The 19,844-nt window shown below is 41.5% G+C and overlaps 1 long non-coding RNA gene across 1 annotated transcript in view; it reads right to left on the reverse strand.

Annotated features, from left to right (window-relative positions):
• Nucleotides 1-15,730, reverse strand: part of LOC309371554 — a 28,091-nt gene extending 12,361 nt beyond the window's left edge. The window contains exons 1-2 of the long non-coding RNA XR_014169191.1: nucleotides 15,668-15,730; nucleotides 11,687-11,753 (exon numbers count right to left, since the gene is read on the reverse strand). This is a non-coding gene — a long non-coding RNA (uncharacterized lncRNA). The remainder of the gene's footprint in view (nucleotides 1-11,686; nucleotides 11,754-15,667) is intronic.
• Nucleotides 15,731-19,844: the final 4,114 nt, after the last annotated feature.

Here is a 19,844-nt window from a genome sequence, read left to right on the forward strand (position 1 = left end):
AGCAACAGAGCACACCGTCTCCACCAAGGAGGAGACAGGGGACTCCCCTGAGAAGGAGGCTAGTTCACCAACACAGGAACCAGATATATGGAGAAACGTGACTCAAAGAAGTAGGAGGCCCAGGGTTCGCTCTGATTGTTTAGAAATACACAATCGCTTTGAGGTCCTCTCCCCTAGCATGGAAGACGAAAAGCATACTCCATTTGAGGATCTCTCCCTCATTACAGTCGATCAGGTATATGAAGACGAGCAGCAAAGTCAGTCCTATGGGAATGTGCAGGCGACCTTGGAATGGACAGCTCACGGAAGAACCCTGACCAGACCTAAGAGGAGGCGTGTAGTGGTGATAAGGGATTCCCTACTGAGGGGAACAGAAGCAGTGATCTGTGGGCCTGACAAGATGTCTCGGGAAGTGTGCTGTCTCCCCGGGGCTAAGATCCAAGATGTAACTGAAGGAATGCAAGGTTTGGATTCTTAGATCACGGACTGCAGTTTCTTGGAGATGGACTTCTGGCAAGTGATGGGCTGCACCTCACAATGGTTGGGAGGAATGTTTTTGCCAAAAATCTCAGAAGCCTCATCAGGAGGGCTTTAAACTGACTAATGTGGGGGAGGGAGACAGTGCTCCTGAAGGTAGGAGTCTATCAATTGATGAAGATGATCATCCAAATGTCATAGACCAAATGGAGCAAACGGCACACAGACCTAGTGGTGGGAGGAAAAAAATCCTTAAATAAGAGACACAGGGGAATTATTAATGGACTTCAATGTCTGTACACTAATGCGCAAAGCATGGGAAATAAACAAGATGAGCTTGAGCTCTTGGTACAGCAAACTAAATATGACATAATAGGCATCACTGAAACCTGGTGGGATAAGTCCCACGATTGGAATGTAATAATGGAGGGATACAATCTATTTCAGAGAAACAGACCAGACAAGAAAGAAGGAGGAGTGGCGTTATATGTCAGGGATGTGTATACCTGTGAAGAGATCCAAGATTTAGAACCTCAAAGCCAAAGTGAGAGCATTTGGGTCAAAATTAAGGGAGAGAAGAATAACAGTGACCTCATTGTGGGAGTTTACTATAGATCCCCAAGCCAAACAGAGGACATAGATGATGCCTTCCTGGAACAGATGGCCAAGCATGCAAAAGGAAGGGAGATAGTAGTAATGGGGGACTTCAATTACCAGGATATTTGTTGGATGTCAAACTCCAACTCTATGATTCTATGATTCTTTGAATGCCTTCTTTTTTATTAACAGAAAAACAACAATACAGCAATGTCCCTGGTCCGTCCTAACTCAACAAAGGTGTTGCTGAAACTAAGCTCTATGCATGTCCCTCCCCTTTAGCCTCTCATTCTGGAAGCCTGCATCGAGGAGTGAGCTCCTCCTCTGGGCCTGTCTGGCACATTGCTCAGCATCGTGCCGGAACCTCCTGGAGTGAGGGGTCGGAGGGGGAGCAGAGTCAGTAGGACTGAGACTGTGCATATGCTGTGACTCTCAGTTTCCAAGGCCCTCCTTCTCCTGACCTTCCTGCTAGGTGCACCAGATGAGGGTGGAGGTGGCATCAAAAGGAAGCCTGGCCTTGTGGTCCTGTTGACACTTCTTCCCAGGAAACAACACTGTTGTGTACAAGGGTCATTCCCCCTAGCCTATTACACTTGTACTATTCTGTTCTGGGTTCTGTTCTTGAGAAGCACCAGGCTATTCTGCAGGAAATGCCTAAAAAAGAGAGGGGGGAGGTGGACGCCTAACCAATTAAGGATTGGATTATTTTCTCCACATCTTTGATCAGGCACAGGGGGTGACCATTGCTGGAAAGAGCAACAGGGCTTAAATGAAGTTGAAAATTACTCGAAGTCACAACGTAGCTTGGGCACAAAGGCCTAACCTTCATGTTTTCTCTGTGACATTTCATATCACAGATAACATTTCATATTGTGTTTCTGATGTATTGTTCCCCAGGCTCCCTGCTGCTATTCTTCAACTATGGGGATGACAGCGTGGAATGACATGCTTTGGACTCCTTCAGTAACAGTGTGCACGTATGTGTGTCCAAACAGGTTGCTTAGTGGTTAAGAAACCCCCAAAAATCCCATCTATAAATGTATTTTTATACATTAGCCAAATTTATGCAAGAGTTTGCTACTCCAACAATGGCCACAACATTCCCAGAAGCTTCTGAAGGAAGGCATAAGATCCTTGATAGTTCACTGAGTAAAAAGGAAATCACTATATACTTTGTAAAATTTAATGTAAGGTTAAATCAGCCACTTTCATTATGAAACAAATTACTTTCTCTCTTTTACACACAGAACTTCCCCCTTTCTCCTATACAACTAAGCATACCCATATACTTCCTAAAATAAAAAAATAAACCACCTACAATTTGGTAGTTATAATTTTCCTTTGACCATGTTTTTCTTTTTCTGGGGAGGGCTCCCTAAAAGATAGTACTATTTTAGGGAAGAAAGTTTAACAAAAGAGCAGGTTTTGAGATTTCCACCATCCCAGTCGATGATCATCCCTGAAATAGGGTTGCCATATTGGCAAAGTTGTTTTGTTTTGCCCAAAGCATTTTTTATTGTACTAAATCCCATTACAAAATGACGGTTTTGAGCTATTTTAATGAAAAATCGGCAAAACCATTCATCCGGATTTCCCTAGACATTTGGGCCAATTTCTGCCCAGACACTGCTGCAAACCCCAATATTCTGGCTATGTCCGGGAAATATGGCAACCCTACCTGAAACTTCAGATAAGAGCTACACCTGTTTAAACGTTCCATACTTGCTAGTTGTTGCTGAGTAACGCTTCAATTTCGCCACAGAGCTATTGCACTTTGAAGGAAATTCAGCGTACGCACTTTGCTACAGAAATTCTCCAGATTTCTTTGTAAAGAACAAAAAGGACATCATCCATTCTGCGTAACACCTTCACTTCAAGAAAAACAACCCTTGGGCTGTGCTGAATTTACACATCAAACCTGATATTTAAATCAAGCCTGGATCAAATACCACATGAACTGCCTCTGGCTCATCTGAACTATTCCGCTTTTTGCAAATGCCCCATTTCGATGAACTGCAATCCTTTCCTCCTCCCCAACTTTTATATATATAGAGAGAGAGACAAGTTCCTCAAGATGGCCCCCAAATTCTGACTGAGATACCAACTTGAATGAGGCTGTTGCTTAGCAACACTTCTCTTTTTTTGTTCAAATTACATTTTAAAAATCCAGTATGTGCTGGATGTGAATAGAAGCTGAAAATGAGGAGCTCTTAAAATTTTTGCTAATGCTATCAAAGCGCCCCAACAACAACAAAAAAGGTTGAGAAGTACAATTGTTAAGGGTGGTTTTCCTACCCGCCACCCACCCACTTCTACGATACCTCAGATGAGAATCTCATTTGTATGGGCAATAATCTCCCTGCAATTTCAGGTCCTATATATTCCTCAGGAGTTTTGAAAAGAAAATAAATGATCGCCCAGTTTCTATGCTACTGAGACCTCCAACACAGCAATGGGCTTCCTTACTATTCATCTCCTGCCAATTCCATGTTCTCTTCTACACATACTTCTCTTCATAGTCTTATTTTCACTCTCTGATTTTCTTATAGCACTGTCAAAACCAGTATATAAGGAAGAGTCTGATTCAAAGCCCCAAAGGCCACTCATACTCTTGATTCCAGTGGTCTCTGAAAAAGAATCTGTTATGTTGGATGAGTTTCAGTTAGTAAGGCTCGAGGCCAGAGAGGTGATTAATGCCTCCTTTGCTGGAGCAGGGGGTCCCTGTCTGCTTGGAGGAGGCAATGGTTAAAATAAAATAAAAAACCTCCTCAAGAAATTCTCTGGATTTGGAAAATCTAAGTAATGACTGGCCAGCTGCTAATTGCAGCTTCTTGGGAAAGGTTCTTGAGCTGGTGGTTGCAGACCAGAACCAGGCACTCTTGGAGAAAACTGATTTTCTAGATCTACAGTAGAACCTCTACTTACGACTGCCTCTACTTGGGCCCGATCCAAGTAAATACCGGGTTTGCCGCAATTCGCGCACACAGAGATGCGGCTTCTGCCATTTGTGCATGTGCAGAAGCAGCTGCCGCTGTCTGCACATGCTCAGAAGCACGCTGCCGCCGAATGAGCCTATGCTTCTACCAGCAAACCTGGATCGACTTACAGACGGGCCTCCGGAACTGATTACAGTGGTACCTCTGGTTGCAAATGGGATCCGTTCCGGAGGCCCGATCACAACATGAAAAGAGCGGAACCCACAGCGACACATCTGCGCACGTGTGGGTTGTGATTCACTGCTTCTGCGCATGCACGTGACGTAATTTTGCGCTTCTGTGCATGCATGAGTGACGAAACCTGGAAGCAACCCTTTCCAGTACTTCCGGGTCATCACGGGACGTAACCTGAAAGAACATAACATGAAGCGGACGTAACATGAGGTATGACTGTACGTCCATAAGTAGAGGTTCCACTGTATTGGTTTGAGAGCCATCAAATGCTGAGCATGTACATGGGTGGTGTTCAACTAAGCTTTACTCAGGCGCATTGAAATTAATGGACCTGACTTATTTATATTTTCTTGAACACTGTTCTGATTGTTTTACGGAAGGACAGCAAAATTATTTCTTCGGATTTCGGGAAGTTGCCAATCTTTCTGAAATTTTCTACATTTAAATTTATTCACAGACAACATGCTTTTGAGTCACTATCTCTTTTGCCGCATCTGGAAGCAGTTGGCAATCTCAGAGTTTTGTTTAGTTGGTTATTTGAAATACTGATTACTGTTTTTTCAAGGGCTGCGTGTTTTGAGAGAAAAGATGTTTAAAATGCATGCTGAAATGTGAATTTTTATGCTGATTTTAAAATAAAAATGCAGATTAATTTGGAAAAGGGGGAGGATAGACTTGTGGAACAACACCGTGAAAGCAACATAGATCAAAAATTGGCTGATGCACCCATTATTAACTAAGGGAGACGGAGAATTCCGTCAGAAATGGAAATGGGAGCAGAAATTGCCACAATTTGCATGTGTTTTCAGGACCAGGAATAGAAATTACGTAAGTGAATATAAGCAGTAGTTGAAATCATGCTTCTTCTTCTTCTTTTTTAATCCACAAACGTTACCGAAATAGTTGTTACCGAATTTTCTGCATGGCTTTAGATGCTTCCCTTTTATTGAAATGCATTGAAGTTAATGGTATTGATTTCATCCTCCATGGATAGTGAGACAAATAATATAGGTTTTATTGGAAGCAGAATGAAAATCCCCCCCCCCCAAATGTCCCTATTCCTAAGTGGAGTACAAGGTTTGGTCAGAGACGCATCTAAGCTATATTGTCCCATTCTACCCACTGACATAAAATCCAAAGTTGTTGAGGTTTGGGGGCAAAATTGCAAAAAAAGAGCACTATTTATATGCACTGCCGACAACTAGAGACAGATGACATTTCCAGATAGACTTGGGGACTGCCATCTGCTCTCCATTTCTAGAAATTATGCCTTTGAACTCAAAGATTTTCCCTACAGCTCTCTGAGGCACAACAATATAGGCCCCTCTCAGCATGGAAACCTGTATTGCAGACCCTCCAAGTGTCCCTATTTTCAAGGACAGTCCTGGATTTACAGAAGCAATTCTGGTTTCTGATTTGATCACAGAATGTCCTGCTTTTCCTTAGGATATCCCCATTTTCATTATTATTATTATTATTATTATTGAATAGGACTTCCCTATTTTCATCAGAGAAATGTTGTAGGGTATGATATTGTCACACAAAATCTGGCTTTGGCTTTTAAGTTCATCATGGGGCAGGGAGATTAGCTTAGCAAAATACAAAATGAGAGAAAGCCATATGAGAGGATCAGTCTATTGTGGCAGATATTAATTTAGAGGTGAGAAGAGCTATGAAAAAAGATGATGTTACAGGTCAGAGGGAACAGGAGAGTCTTTTCTGTAGGCCAATTACAAGCATTTCCTGCTTTCTGTGTCACCCTGCTGCATGTAAAACTAGGAGACTCCATGTAAACACTTCATTATTTTCTAGAACTCCTTCTTTGACCTTTTTAATCTCTGACAGGCTCCGAGTGCCTTTTAGGTCTAATCTTTAGAGTTCTTCTTCAGGTGGTAGGAATCTTTAGATGGAGAATATTAACTTTACTAGCAAACAATGGCAGAGACTCAGCCAGCATGGATTCCATGTCAAACAGAACCTGCTGGAAATTCCCTCTTTTATAAAATGGTTAAATATATGGGAGACTTGTGCTCCTTTCCCTCAAGGCTAGTGGCATAACCGGATCTGGGAGGAAATTAACTAGAACCAATGAACAATAATGAATGGGGTTTCTTCGGCTATGTTCGAAGTAAGAGGAAGAATAAGCAAGTGGTATGTTCTCTGTATGGTGAACATGGAGAAATGCTCTTGGGTGACAGAGAAAAGGCGGAACTACTCAACACCTACTTTGCCTCTGTCTTCACCCAAAAAGAAAGTGATACCCAACCTGGTGATAAGAGATTAATTGATGTAAGGAGGGATCTGCAGCCCAAGATAGGAAAAGAGGTAGTAAGGGAATACCCAGCTACTTTAAATGAATTCAAATCTCCAAAGCCTGATGATCAATATCCAAGGGTGCTAAAGGAGCTTGTTGGTGTAATTTCAGAGCCTTTGTCTGTTATCTTGGAGAATTCTTGGAGAACAGGTGAGGTCTCTACAGACTAGAGGCAGGCAAATATTGTCCCCCTCCAAAAATGGGGAAAAGGAAGACCCAGATAACTACTGACTGGTGAGCTTGACATCGATGCTAGGGAATGTCCTAGAACAGATAATTCAACAGTCGGTTTGTAAGCATTTAGAAAAGCATGCATGATTACTAAGACCCAGCATGGGTTTCTCAAAAATAAGTCATGCCAGACCAATCTAACTTATTTTTCTGATGGAGTTACAAACTTGGTGGATCAGGGAAATGCTGTGGACATAGTGTATCTTGATTTCAGTAAGGCTTTTGACAAAGTACCCCATTATACTCTTGTTAGGTAGCTGGAAAAATGTGGGTTGAATGAGGTAGGTGAATTGTGGCTGGTTGACTGACCAAACCCAAAGAGCACTCATTAATGGTTCCTCTTCATCCTGGAAAAAAATGGGGTGCCACAAAGTTCTGTCCTGGGCCCATTGTTGTTCAACGTCTTTATAAATGACTTGGATGAAGGAACTGAGGGGATGCTTATCCAATTTGCAGATGACACCAGACTGGGAGGGGTAGCTAATGCTGCAGAAAACAGAATCAGAATTCAAATAACCTTAACAGATTGGAGAACTGGGTGCAAGCTAACAAAATGTATTTCGGTAGGGACAAATGTAAGGTTCTGCACTTAGGCTGGAAGAACCAGATGCCCAAATATAGGGTGAGGGACATTTGGCTTACTAGCAGTACAAGTGAAAAGGATCAAGAGGTCCTGGTGGACCACAAGCTTCACATGAGTCAACAGTGTAATGCAGCAACAACAAAAAAGCTAATGCTTTTCTAGGCTGCAACAACAGAAGTAGAGTATCCAGATCAAGGGAAGTAATAGTACCACTCTATTCTGTCTAAGTCAGGCCACACTTGGAATACAATGTCCAGTTCTGGGCACCACAATTTAAGAAGGATGTTGACAAGCTGGAACATGTGCAAAGGAGGGCAACCAAGATGATCAAGGGTCTGGAAAACAAGCCTTATGAGGAACGGTTTGGAAACAAAACTTTGAGTTTTGAGCTGAGTATGTTTAGCCTGGAAAAGAGGAAACTGAGAGGAGATAGGATTTGTTGTTGTTGTTTAGTCGTTTAGTCGTGTCTGACTATTCGTGACCCCATGGACCAGAGCACGCCAGGCATTCCTGTTTTCCACTGCCTCCCGCAGTTTGGTCAAACTCATGCTGGTAGCTCGAGAACACTGTCCAGCCATCTCATCCTCTGTTGTCCCCTTCTAGCTTGTGCCCTCCATCTTTTCCAACATCAGGGTCTTTTCCAGGGAGTCTTCTCCTCTCATGAGGTGGCCAAAGTATTGGAGTCTCAGCTTCAGGATCTGTCCTTCCAATGAGCACTCAGGGCTGATTTCCTTAAGAATGGAGAGGTTTGATCTTCTTGCAGTCCGCGGGACTCTCAAGAGTCTCCTCCAGCACCATAATTCAAAAGCATCAATTCTTCGGCGATCAGCCTTCTTTATGGTCCAGCTCTCACTTCCATACATCACTACTGGGAAAACCATAGCTTTTACTATACGGACCTTTGTTGGCAAGGTGATGTCTCTGCTTTTTAAGATGCTGTCTAGATATGATAGCCATCTTCAAATATCTTAAGGGCTGTCTCATGGAGAAGGGGGCATGCTTGTTTTCTCCTGCTCTGGAGGGTAGGACTCGAACCGATGGCTCCAAGTTGCAAGAAAGGAGATTCTGACTAAACATTTGGAAGAACTTTCTGACAGTAAGAGCTGTTCAGCAGTGGAACAGAGTCCCATGAGAGATGGTGGACTCTCCTTCCTTGGAGGTTTTTAAACAGAGGCCATCTGTCATGGATGCTTTAGCTGAGATTCCTGTATTGCAGGGGGTTGGACTAGATGCGCCTTGGGGTCCCTTCCAACTCTAAGATTCCATGATTCTATTGTCATCATTATGCAGCAAATGCCACAAGTATTAACGAGAAAGGAACAATGATCGGTTCTCAGTCCTTTATGCAATGGCATCTGTTCCCCCAAGAGATGTGCATTTGCTGAGAACGGCCAAGCTGTTTATCCCCGCCGCTTCTCCTACCCCTTTTCAACGAGAAGTACAGGGCAGGACAGGAAGCCAGGACATAGCTGGGAATGAAAGCTTTCAATCAGATGAGAGGAGCAGAGAGGAACGGATGCTTTTCACAGGGGGAGCTCAGTCAGATTCCAGTTGCAAGAGTGCAAGGTCTTTCCAGGGCTGTCTGCATTCTTTCATCATCATTAAAGCTCTGTGATTATATGCTTTTGATTTTAAAATTACACAATACAAAATCCAAGCGATAGGAGTGTAATTTAGAACAAAGGAAGGCAGAGGAAAAGCTATAATTAAAGATACACACAAATGCTAAAAACACTGCATAGAAAAACACTGTAGCAAGGCACAAATTCATGTAATGTGAGCAAGAGAGGGCATGTAACAGACGGGTGCCCTTAATATGAAGCTCTGAATTTCACAAGCATGTTCCATACTATGTGGCCGTTGCTATGGTAACTACCTTTATTTTCTGAATCTGTACAGATGTGTACAATTCATGAACTTACGGCCTGTGAATTATTGCTTTCTGGGGGGGAGGGGAGTATCAATAACTTATGAAGCTTTTTTTTTTTAAGGAAATCACTTCACGATTCCTCTGAGGGGTGTGGGGCAATTGTACCTGTTTAAAGACAACAGAGATCAGAAATCTGCATGCAGGCTGCAGAGGAGAAAGTGAAATGAAGATAGTTAAGTAAAATTACCGCAGCTGCAATTCTGCGCACACCTGGAGTAAGTGCCAGGGAATTCAGTGCGAATTACTTCCGAGTAGACATGTATAGGATTGGGCTGCCTGCATTCTATTATATTTCATAGGATTGTTGGTCATCCTACTGGGAAAAATAAAAAACAAACATGAGAGAACTATACTTTAAACATGAACAAACGCATTTGTTGCAAGAAAGCTAACCATCAGAGTTATGACACATGAAATGCTATTAACTAGAAACATTAACTAGTGATTTTTGTTTTTAAAATGTGCAAAACCTGTTAGGAAAAAATATTGGGTTTTTTTAAATGCGCGCACACACACACACACAATTACACATTGGTTTAGGGCAGAACTCAGCCAGGTTAAGCCTATTAAAATCCCACAGGGAGATCTTTAAGTGTGTGCTTAACTCTTTCATTTAAAGTGTTTATATATGGCTGGATTGCAAAAAAAACATTGTTTGCAAAAAAAAGGAAAACATTTTAAAGGAAATCCCTTGGTATTTCAACTACATGTTCTACCTGCGCTTAAGGGGAGGGGAGTGTAGAATTTGTTTTGGGGTGGGTGTGTGAGTGGGTGTGTGTGTGTGAGAGAGAGAGAGAGTCTAAAATCCACATGTGAATATTTGAATGTTCATTTCAACAAATATCCTATTAGATTTAATGGAAATCAAGGCTTAGGAACAGAAATTATTACAGTGTAAAAAGAGATAGAAATCACAGATATGCAGTAAAAATCTTCACCAAAATTAAGTTGGTGGGGAAATGTCAAAACGTATAATTTGCTTTTGCAGGGCTTTTAAAAAACACATGCATACAGCCTCCAAACACAATCCTGCCAAAGTTAAAGACTTTTTTAAAAGTCCCATTGGTTTTTATAGCAAATTAAACCACATGCTTTGTTCTTTCCTGTGGGATCTCATGGGATTTTAAAGTGCATAACTTGGTGGAAGTGTGCCCAAAATGTGTGTGTTTTTTAGAGAAAAGTAGCAAAATATTTTGTAGCAGAATGCATTTAAACAAAAAACCCAAAATACTCTGGGCACATTCCATCAAACATTAGTGTGTAATCTTCACTTCACTGTGTTTATGTTGGCTGTGTATGCAACTCAAAAGAAATTTGACACCAGCAGTAACTTCCCCATCATATAATGTTTTGAGGGTCAGTTCAGAGCATCAATTTCCCCTTATTCACGCAATACATTTGAGTTGCTGCAGGGTCAAATCAATATAGCAAATTCTACTTGTACATGCAAGTATTCAAGGAGAAGCCTCTCACCCTGAAACGCCACACTTCTGGGTCAGGACTTCTAGAGTGGCACCCCATGTGCCACTGGATGGAAATGTTGTCCTTGCATTGTGTGGACATGGAAGTGCTTTCATGAATTGGGATAGAGACTGCTGCCAATGTACTCTCAAAGGCTAGATTTTTGGTAGCTTCCCAATCCATCATAGACTGGAGTCAAGCAGACAACCTTAATTCAAGCACCTAGATTGGGAGCTAAAGATCTTGGAAATTAGGTCCATACCCCAAAAGGGTTCTGGGCTTGGTTTCTTTACACAGCTTCCCTTGCTGTGCTCAGATATATTCTTTTGAAGCTGATGGGCTTTAAAAAGCAGTATCGGCACTCCAGACTTTTAGTATTTTGCAGAAGGGATCTCAGCACGTCCCAGAATTTTAGGTTTGTGCAACTGGAGCAGATTCTAGTGATCTGATGCCCTAGTGCAAAAATAGAAGCCAAATGTGGATTCTTCACCCACACTATCCCAAAGGAAATATACCCCTTGAGGAGTGTAGCAGGGGGAGAAAAGTGTTAAAATTCCACTCTGTGCCCACTGCAATTTTAATCGTTTTCAGCCACCCCACCCCAGATGCTATTTGCATTTAAAAAACAGCAACTGCCCATTAAATGCAACAACAAATTGTGGTTTGGCCCTAATTTTGTCATGGATTTAGGCCCTCGTATTCCAGGGATTAAATACACACTTGCACTGTCAGAAGGTAACAGCTGGGAAAATGAAAGAGAGAGTAAGTTTTAATGGTGGAATAAGGAGATGGTGATGAATATGGTGGGGGGGTTCCGTCATAGTTTGGCGAAGACTGTTACATTCGTCACTGATATTATTACAAATCATAACTGTGTGTTATTTATTCAAGTCATTATTAGAAAGATATAAGTTATCGCTTACTGCCAATTCCATCAAGGGCAAAGAATACTGTTGGTAAGAAGATTTCTTCCTTTCTGCCTTGCTGTTTCTGCAAGAATTACATAAATTACATTTAAGTCATTGGATAATTATGAACTTTCTTCTCCTTTATATTTATATGGAATATTGATTGAATTGCACACTGTGCTTTTACAATAAAGTGCTCTCTCCCTTTTTTTAACATTGGTTCCTTTGTTCATCCAAAAGGAAACTGACAGTTATCCTTTTATAAGCTATTCTAAGAACATTTTCCCTTCTTTGAAACTGATTGATGCACTCTTTTAAATGTTCCTGCAAATATCTTTTGAATTTAAGTTTCTGCATAATGTAATAAGATAAAAAGAATTCTATACTTCAACAAGAGACATTACAAAGCAACCGGAGACATTATCAAGAGCATTAACAACCTCCTAATAGCAATAAAACCTTTTAACTGTCTGATGTTGAACATGCTCCCACCAAACCACCACATATTATGGTAATTGGCTCCAATTTCTGAATCTTTCATTGCAAAGTTACAAGTGAGGTAGGAACTGAGAAGTACACCTAAATCCACAGCCTTGCCAGTTTATCCCTACCCACCTAACTCGTTCCTTCCCTATAAACCACACACCATTATAATGTTGTTTATGATGTGTGGGATCAGCATACCTCTGTCTTCAGGCAGCAGCACTCCTGCCCTGTTACAGAAGCTGTTATACAACATTTCGTTCTCCGAATGAGTTCTAAAAATAATTCACGTTTTTTCCCTCGTCAAAATCTATCATAACAACTCCAGTTGTTGCTGCTGATCATCATTGGAAAAGGAAACTTTTACGCTATTTTTGTTATCATTTTTCTGTATTTAACCTTCCCTCTAACCGAGCCAAAGTTTAGTTTCTAGTTTGAGGCTCTGCTAATTGCATGAAGAGAAGTAGCACAAGAGCAGAATGGTTTTTTAAAAAATAAAATAAAATAATCTGCAAAGTTTGTTCAACCCCATGAAAGCACATGAAAAAGCAGAGATTTCTTGTTTGAAGGCAAAATGAGGTTTAATGGCAATGTCAGCACAAACACTTAACCTTGGGTTTACTTCCCATTTAATGTTGCGAATTCAGATAAATTGTCTATTGTGCAGCAAAGTTCTTTAGAGCCTGACAACTGCACACTGGTTACTTGACTCTCCTCTTAGTGTTGCTGATCTAGCAGCATCTAGCTTTCTAGATGTCTCCATTGCTTTACTATAATGGTCAGTTTCACGTGTGATACATGGTTTGATTACTGAACAGCTCATGACTTGCAGCTGCAAACTGACTCCGCTTGAAAAGCACTGAGGTTTGAGGTGCCACGAGAAGATCTGACCGTTCTCCCTGCAATGCGAAGTCTGCTTTAGGATTATAAAATTTATGTTTCACTTCTCACTTTTAAAATCCCAAAGTCATTTATTACCAAGAAGAGAAAATATTGTGAAAAAATCACGGAAGCGTATGCAGAACACATTTAACAATATAATATCATATCACTTGTAGCACCCAAATGTCCAGGAAAACCAAAATGTGTTTTCCTGGCACCAAAATGATAACAAGGTTTGGGTCAGGCTGGCCTCCCTTGGGAGTGCATTCCATAATGGGGAAGGCTGCTACAGAGAAGGCCCTTTCTCTCATCGCCACCTCCAGATTTTCCTCAGAGGTGCCATGTTGGGAAAGGCTAGCCCATTTGGGGTGACTCATCCACATATGAGGAGCACAAGTTGATAAGCATGCATGTGCAAACCAGCCCGCCATCAGATTTGGGCTAAAGCATTTGAGGTGCTAAGAAAGAAAGCACAAAGGAAGACTAAGCGGAGTAATTATTTCAAAGCAAAGAATATGCATACAGTGGTACCTCGGGTTAAAAACTTAATTCGTTCTGGAGGTCCATTCTTAACCTGAAACTGTTCTTAACCTGAGGTACCACTTTAGCTAATGGTACCTCCTGCTGCCACCATGCTGCCGTCGTGCGATTTCTGTTCTCATCCTGAAGCAAAATTCTTAACCTGAGGTACTATTTCTGGGTTAGCGGAGTCTGTAACCTGAAGCATCTGTAACCTGAAGCATCTGTAACTGTTGATACATCATCACTCAGATGCAAATTAAAAATGGGATGCAGGTGGCACTGTGGTGTAAACCACTGAGCTTCTTGGGCTTGCCAATTGGAAGGTCAGCGGTTCAAATCCCCGCGACGGGGTGAGCTCCTGTTGCTCACTCCCTGCTCCTGCCAACCTAGCAGTTCGAAAGAACGTCAAAGTGCAAGTAGATAAATAGGGACCACTCCGGCAGGAAGGTAAATGTTGTTTCTGTGCACTGCTCTGGTTTGCCAAAAGTGGCTTAGTCATGCTGGCCACATGACCCGGAAAAACTGTCTGCGGACAAATGTCAGCTCCCTCAGCCAGTAAAGCGAGATGAGCGCCACAAGACTGGACTTAACTGTCAGGGGTCCTTTACCTTTACCTTTTTAGGGCTGCACAAACAGTCCTCTTCATTCCTGCTTCTGGATTCCGGAACTGTTTCTGGATTCCCAGCTCCCATCATCCCTGACTTTTGGCCCTTCTGGTTGGGGCTGGTGGAGTCCACCAATATCCGGGGAGCCGCAGGTCCCCCCACATCTGAGGAAGTGCTGAACATATCCATATTTTACACCCACAGGGACCCCTACCCAGGGAGCAAGGCTTTTCTAGTAACAAACTGGACAAGACAATGTTATGGGGTTTTAAAATTGGCCACAACTTCATGGATTCCAGAGGTAAGTAGGATTTGGCTTGGCATTGCATGTAATTCCTCTCAGCCTCCCTGGAATGAACAGGGTTGAGCCTAGGATAATTAGTCATCTGCATCACACTCGGATCGCACTCCCAAGCCACTGAAGGCAGCTATACACCTTGGCTTTTGGACAGACTTCCATCTATACCCCTCTACTGGGGTTCCCTGTGAATACACAATCTTCCGAGGTACCATATGTTTCCTTAACTTCTTATGAGGGGATCAGGGGTGCCCTCAGCAAGGACAAAATTTGGCACCACCCTAAATCCAGTGCTGAGGGGAGAACTTCTGTATTCTGAGAAGCCACAGATATGAAAAATGACAGGCAGCAGCATCTAAGTGGGTTTGTTCTTCACACCTAGCTCATGCCACCATCGATACTGCCTGAGCGGGGCCTACTCTGTAGCTTCCTAAGCAAAATGACGAATCCCATGTGGCTACACATACTTCTTCCTCAAAGGGGATTCCGTATTTGTGGGAGTGAAATTCCCAGATCGCTACGTATTTAGCAGATTTGAGGGGATTCCCAACCTGCAGATACAATCAATAAATCAGTGGGGTGGGGAGAAAGGACCATATTCTGTACGTTTCCAAAATTGAGAAGGTAAACAATCCCTTCACTACAAATGGCTCCTGTAAAAATTTACATCAGGTGAATGTGGTTCACCCCCCCCCCTCAAAAAAAAGCCACCCTTGGGAGTCTTCCGAGTCTAATGAGGCCCAGGGCCCAGAGGTTCCCCGCCAGTACTGTAAATTAAATGCTGCAGCCCATTAACACTCTCATTATTAAGATTCTTTAAAGAGAGCCTTTGCAGTGCTCCAGCAGCTTAGTATACAATTAAGAGATAGCTCTTGTCATGAGCCCAAACATTGTCAGAGCTTACAATTAACTGACCTCTTTGCAACCGCTCCCGAGGAAATAACAAAGCTTAAGAAAAGGGAAAGTCGCACAGTTTGTAGAGTGCCATTACTCAGATATTCTGTGGGCATGTGTGTTGCTTGCTAGTAGCAGCTGTGGCAATAATATTAACTATTACGTGTTTGTTGTTCTTTTAAAAAACACCTCTGTATTAAACATATCCAAGTCACACTTGGTAATGAGCGCGGCTTTATTTTCAATAAAATGAAACGGTATTTTGAGTTGCTACAGATTGATTTTCTATAGTCATTCGAATGAAATACACACCATGTTTTTTCCTTGCTGGCAGTTAACCTTATCCAATGGGCTCAGATCTCTCGGATTTGTAAAATATTCTTCATACGTTATAAAGCCCTAGATGCAGAGCTGAAGGAAGAAGAGGAGGAGGAGGAAGAGGAGGAGGAGGAGGAAGAAGATGAAGAAGAAGCAGTCAAAAATAATTGGTGTCAAGTTATCTTTAATATTACTGTATTACATTGTTCACCATCGTACAGGCACTTTCTGTTCACTTCGAGTTACAAAGTGCAAGCTGTCTTCAGTAGTGTCATTATAATTAATTTCACAGTGGCGTTTTGAAAGCCCAAACTTTAAAACGCACACACACACACACGCCAAAGTCAAAGCCATTGCATGCCTTTTATAACTAAGCAGCAGTAAAGTCACACACAAAAAAACACCTTCACAAGCCAGGTAGCAATCTTTAATATATACCCAAGATTAAATCATATTGAGGGAGGCTTTTTAAGAAATAAATAAAGAAGGGGGGAAGAATAAGGACTGGCGTTATTTCTCTCCTGTAAACACAATAAGGTGCAGATTATAGATAAGACCGAACATGGGCTAAGCCTTTAAAAACAGCTTGTCGGCTTTATCATGCAAGTTTAAGTCACAGGATTAGTGCCTTAGACTTTTTAAAAAGACGTCATGGGAGGCACTTTGAAATTAATTAAAAGCCTGCATTCATTTGTTTGGGAAAGATAAACTTTATTCATGGGGAAATAACCCTGACACACTTCCCTGCCCGCCATAGTTTTCAAGCAAAAATTAGACACTGCCGGTAATATCTTAGTATTCCTTTTCCTTGGGGTATGACATACAGCTATACAGGGTATGAAGATTTCTGAAGGAAGTATTTATTACTGGTACATCCAAAAGATTTCATGTATTGCATCAGAAAGGCTTGATCGACACCAGAATGATCTGTCAGTTTGTTCTTCTAATTTTTTTAAAAAATATATTATTATTATTTTTAAAGGTGCTTGCTTCGGAAGTTCAACAGCAGCCCCTAGTGGAAGCCAGGAGTACTGCTGGTCTGCTCCTTTTCAATACAAACCCACCCCACAGACCCTGGCAGCTTGCAAAAACCAATGGCAATTGTGAAACCAAGTACCCTAGAGAGACTGCATTAAAAAGGCAAATTCTGCTTGTGCGCTCGCTGTGGCCTGCATGAACCGCTGCTGCTGGCATGTCACAGTCAGAATGCGACCTCCAGGACATTGAAAACGCTGGCCTTTGTCATGGTAATCATTGCAAATTTCAGCCGCTGTCACTCCGAGGGGGGAGTAGGAGAGAGACACAGCCAACAATATACATCTGTCTGGACTGTCACATTCATTTTATGCATGAAGTCTAATAATTACCCACTGAATAATACCAGGGGGTAGAGGTGGGGGAGGCAGGGAGGGAAGCACTTCGGAATAATGTTCAGCGTGGCTTAAGTCAAAGCAAGAAACAGCACAAACATGAGCCTATTATGAACCTTTGCTGCACACCTATTATTATGATGAGTTCTGCCTTACATTCCCACAAACGGAAGACACAAAACAACCCTTCTGTGGAGGGGGGGAAGTTTGTTTGAGCCTCTCACACCCCTGAACGGCAGGTCACAGCAGCGTTCAAATGCTATGAGAGCTGTGGCAGCAGAAGTTACCCTATCTCCTTCGCTACTTACATCACAACCATTTATTTATTTTTAAAGGTCCCATAGATGGAGGAAAAAAATCCTCGCCAGTTCCGGTTAACTGACTGCAATTCCATATTGTTCATTAAGACACCATAGTAACTATAGATGCTCTACTGGCAAAAACAGTGTTATAACTTTTTGGAAGGCTAATTGGGGATGTCATGTGTCCTCTTTTCGCAGGACACGTCCTCTTTTGCATCGGTATGTAAAATGAGAGTCGTCATAGCCATCCATAGTTAAAAGCAGTAGTCAGCAAATGTGTCCTCTTTTTTGCTCTTCAAAATATGGCAATCCTTTTAATATATAAATTTTTATTAAAGTTTTCCATAAAAAGCAATAAACAAATCCATTTATATATCACATATTTAGCCTTACTTGGACCTCCCCCAACCTTTCTGACAATCTTTCGTATTTCCAATCCTCTCTTCACATTCCTTAATTTTATATTGCCATTAAGTATTATGTTTCTATCTTTGCTTGCCTTTTGACAATACTCCTTCTACTTTCACAAAGCCTCTTTAAAACACGCTAGCGTTGTACTATCCTCACATATACTTTCCAAATACTCTGTAAATTTCCCCCAGTCCTCAATAAAATTCTGGTCCTTTTTGTATCTAATTTTCCCCGTTAATTTGTCTAACTCTGCGTAATCTATTAGTTTTGACCTCCATTCCTCTAAAGTCGGAACCGTTTCTTGTTTCCACCTTTGTGCTAGCAGTGTCCTTGCTGCGACAGTAGCATATTGAAACAGTTTAAGATCTCTCCTACTTATATCCGTTCTTGTTATGCCTAGAAGGAAGGTTTCTGGTTTTTTAGCAAAACTGTATTTTAGTATTTTCTTTAGTTCGTTGTATATAGCTTCCCAGAACCCCCTTACTTTTTTACAGTCCCACCACATATGTATGAACGTACCCTCCTTCTCCTTACACCTCCAGCATTTGTTACAGGTTTTATACATTTTTGCCAATTTTGCTGGTGTCATGTACCACCTGTAAACCATCTTCATTACATTTTCTTTTAGTGTGGTACATGCCGTAAATTTCAAATTCTCATTCCATATTTTCTGCCAGTCGTCGAAGTCTATATTGTATCCTAAATCTTTGGCCCACTGAATCATTACTACTTTCACTTCCTCATCTATTGTGTGCCATTCCAGCAAGATTTTGTACATTTTGGAAATTGTTTTGGAGTCGCTGTTCACTATCTCTGTTTGGTATCTCGAATCTTTTTCTTTATACCCCTTTTCTTTCACATCCCTTTTGAACATTTCATTTATTTGATGGTAGTGCAGCCAATCAAAAACATGCTCTTTGACTTGTTCATATGGTTTTAATCTCCACTTTCCTCCTTCTTTCTCTACTAAGTCTCCATAGGTAATCCAATCGCTTCTCATATTAACTTTTTTGACCCCCATAACCTCTAGTGGTGATAGCCAATGTGGCACCCCCCCTTCCAATATGTTTTTATATCTGTCCCAAACTTCCCATAGCGATTTCCGGAAGATGTGATTTTCAAAAGTTTTGTATCCCTTCTTCTTTTCTTTCCAAAGGTATGCGTGCCATCCAAATCTGTTGTCAAATCCTTCCAAATCCAAGAGTTTTATATTTTTAAGTTTAATCCATTCTTTTAACCAGCAAAGGCACGATGCTTCGTAGTATAGCTTCAGATCCGGCAGGGCAAAGCCTCCCCTTTCCCTTGCATCTGTCAGTAATTTATACTTGATTCTCGGCTTTTTGCCCTGCCATATGTATCTGGAAATCGTCCTTTGCCATTCCTTAAAAATCGCCACTCCTTTTAGTATTGGTAACATCTGGAATAAAAACAGCATCTTTGGCAGCACTGACATCTTGATCATAGAGATTCTCCCCCAGAGAGATAACTTTAGCCTATTCCACACTTCCAGGTCCTTCTTAATTCCGTTCCACACCGGGGTATAATTGTTTTGGAACAGATCGATGTTTTTTGGGGATAGCCATATTCCCAAGTATTTAACTTTTTTAACAATTTCAATACCTGTTTGTTGCTGCAATGCCTCCATTGTTATTTTTTCCATATTTTTAGCTATAATTTTGGTTTTTTTCCTGTTTATTATAAAACCTGCCACCTCCCCAAATTTTTCAATTTCTTCCAATATCTCCGCTGCAGTCTCCAACGGGTCTTCCGCCATCAAAACTATGTCGTCAGCAAAGGCTTTAATTTTGTATTGGTTTCGGCCTATTGTCACCCCCTTTATACTTTCCTTTTTCCTTATTGAGTCCAATAGCACCTCCAGGACCAGCACAAACAATAATGGTGACAACGGGCATCCCTGTCTAGTACCTTTAGAGATCTTTATCTCCTCTGTTATCATGTTGTTCACTAGCAGCTTCGCTTTTTGCTCCGTGTATATTGCTTTTATTCCGTTAAAAAAGTCATTTCCCATTTCTCTCTGCTCGATGTTTTTCAACATGAAATCCCATGCCACATTATCAAATGCTTTTT

This window comes from Podarcis melisellensis, assembly GCF_964234715.1.
Source record: "Podarcis melisellensis genome assembly, chromosome: 6".
NCBI classification, from domain to species: domain Eukaryota; kingdom Metazoa; phylum Chordata; class Lepidosauria; order Squamata; family Lacertidae; genus Podarcis; species Podarcis melisellensis.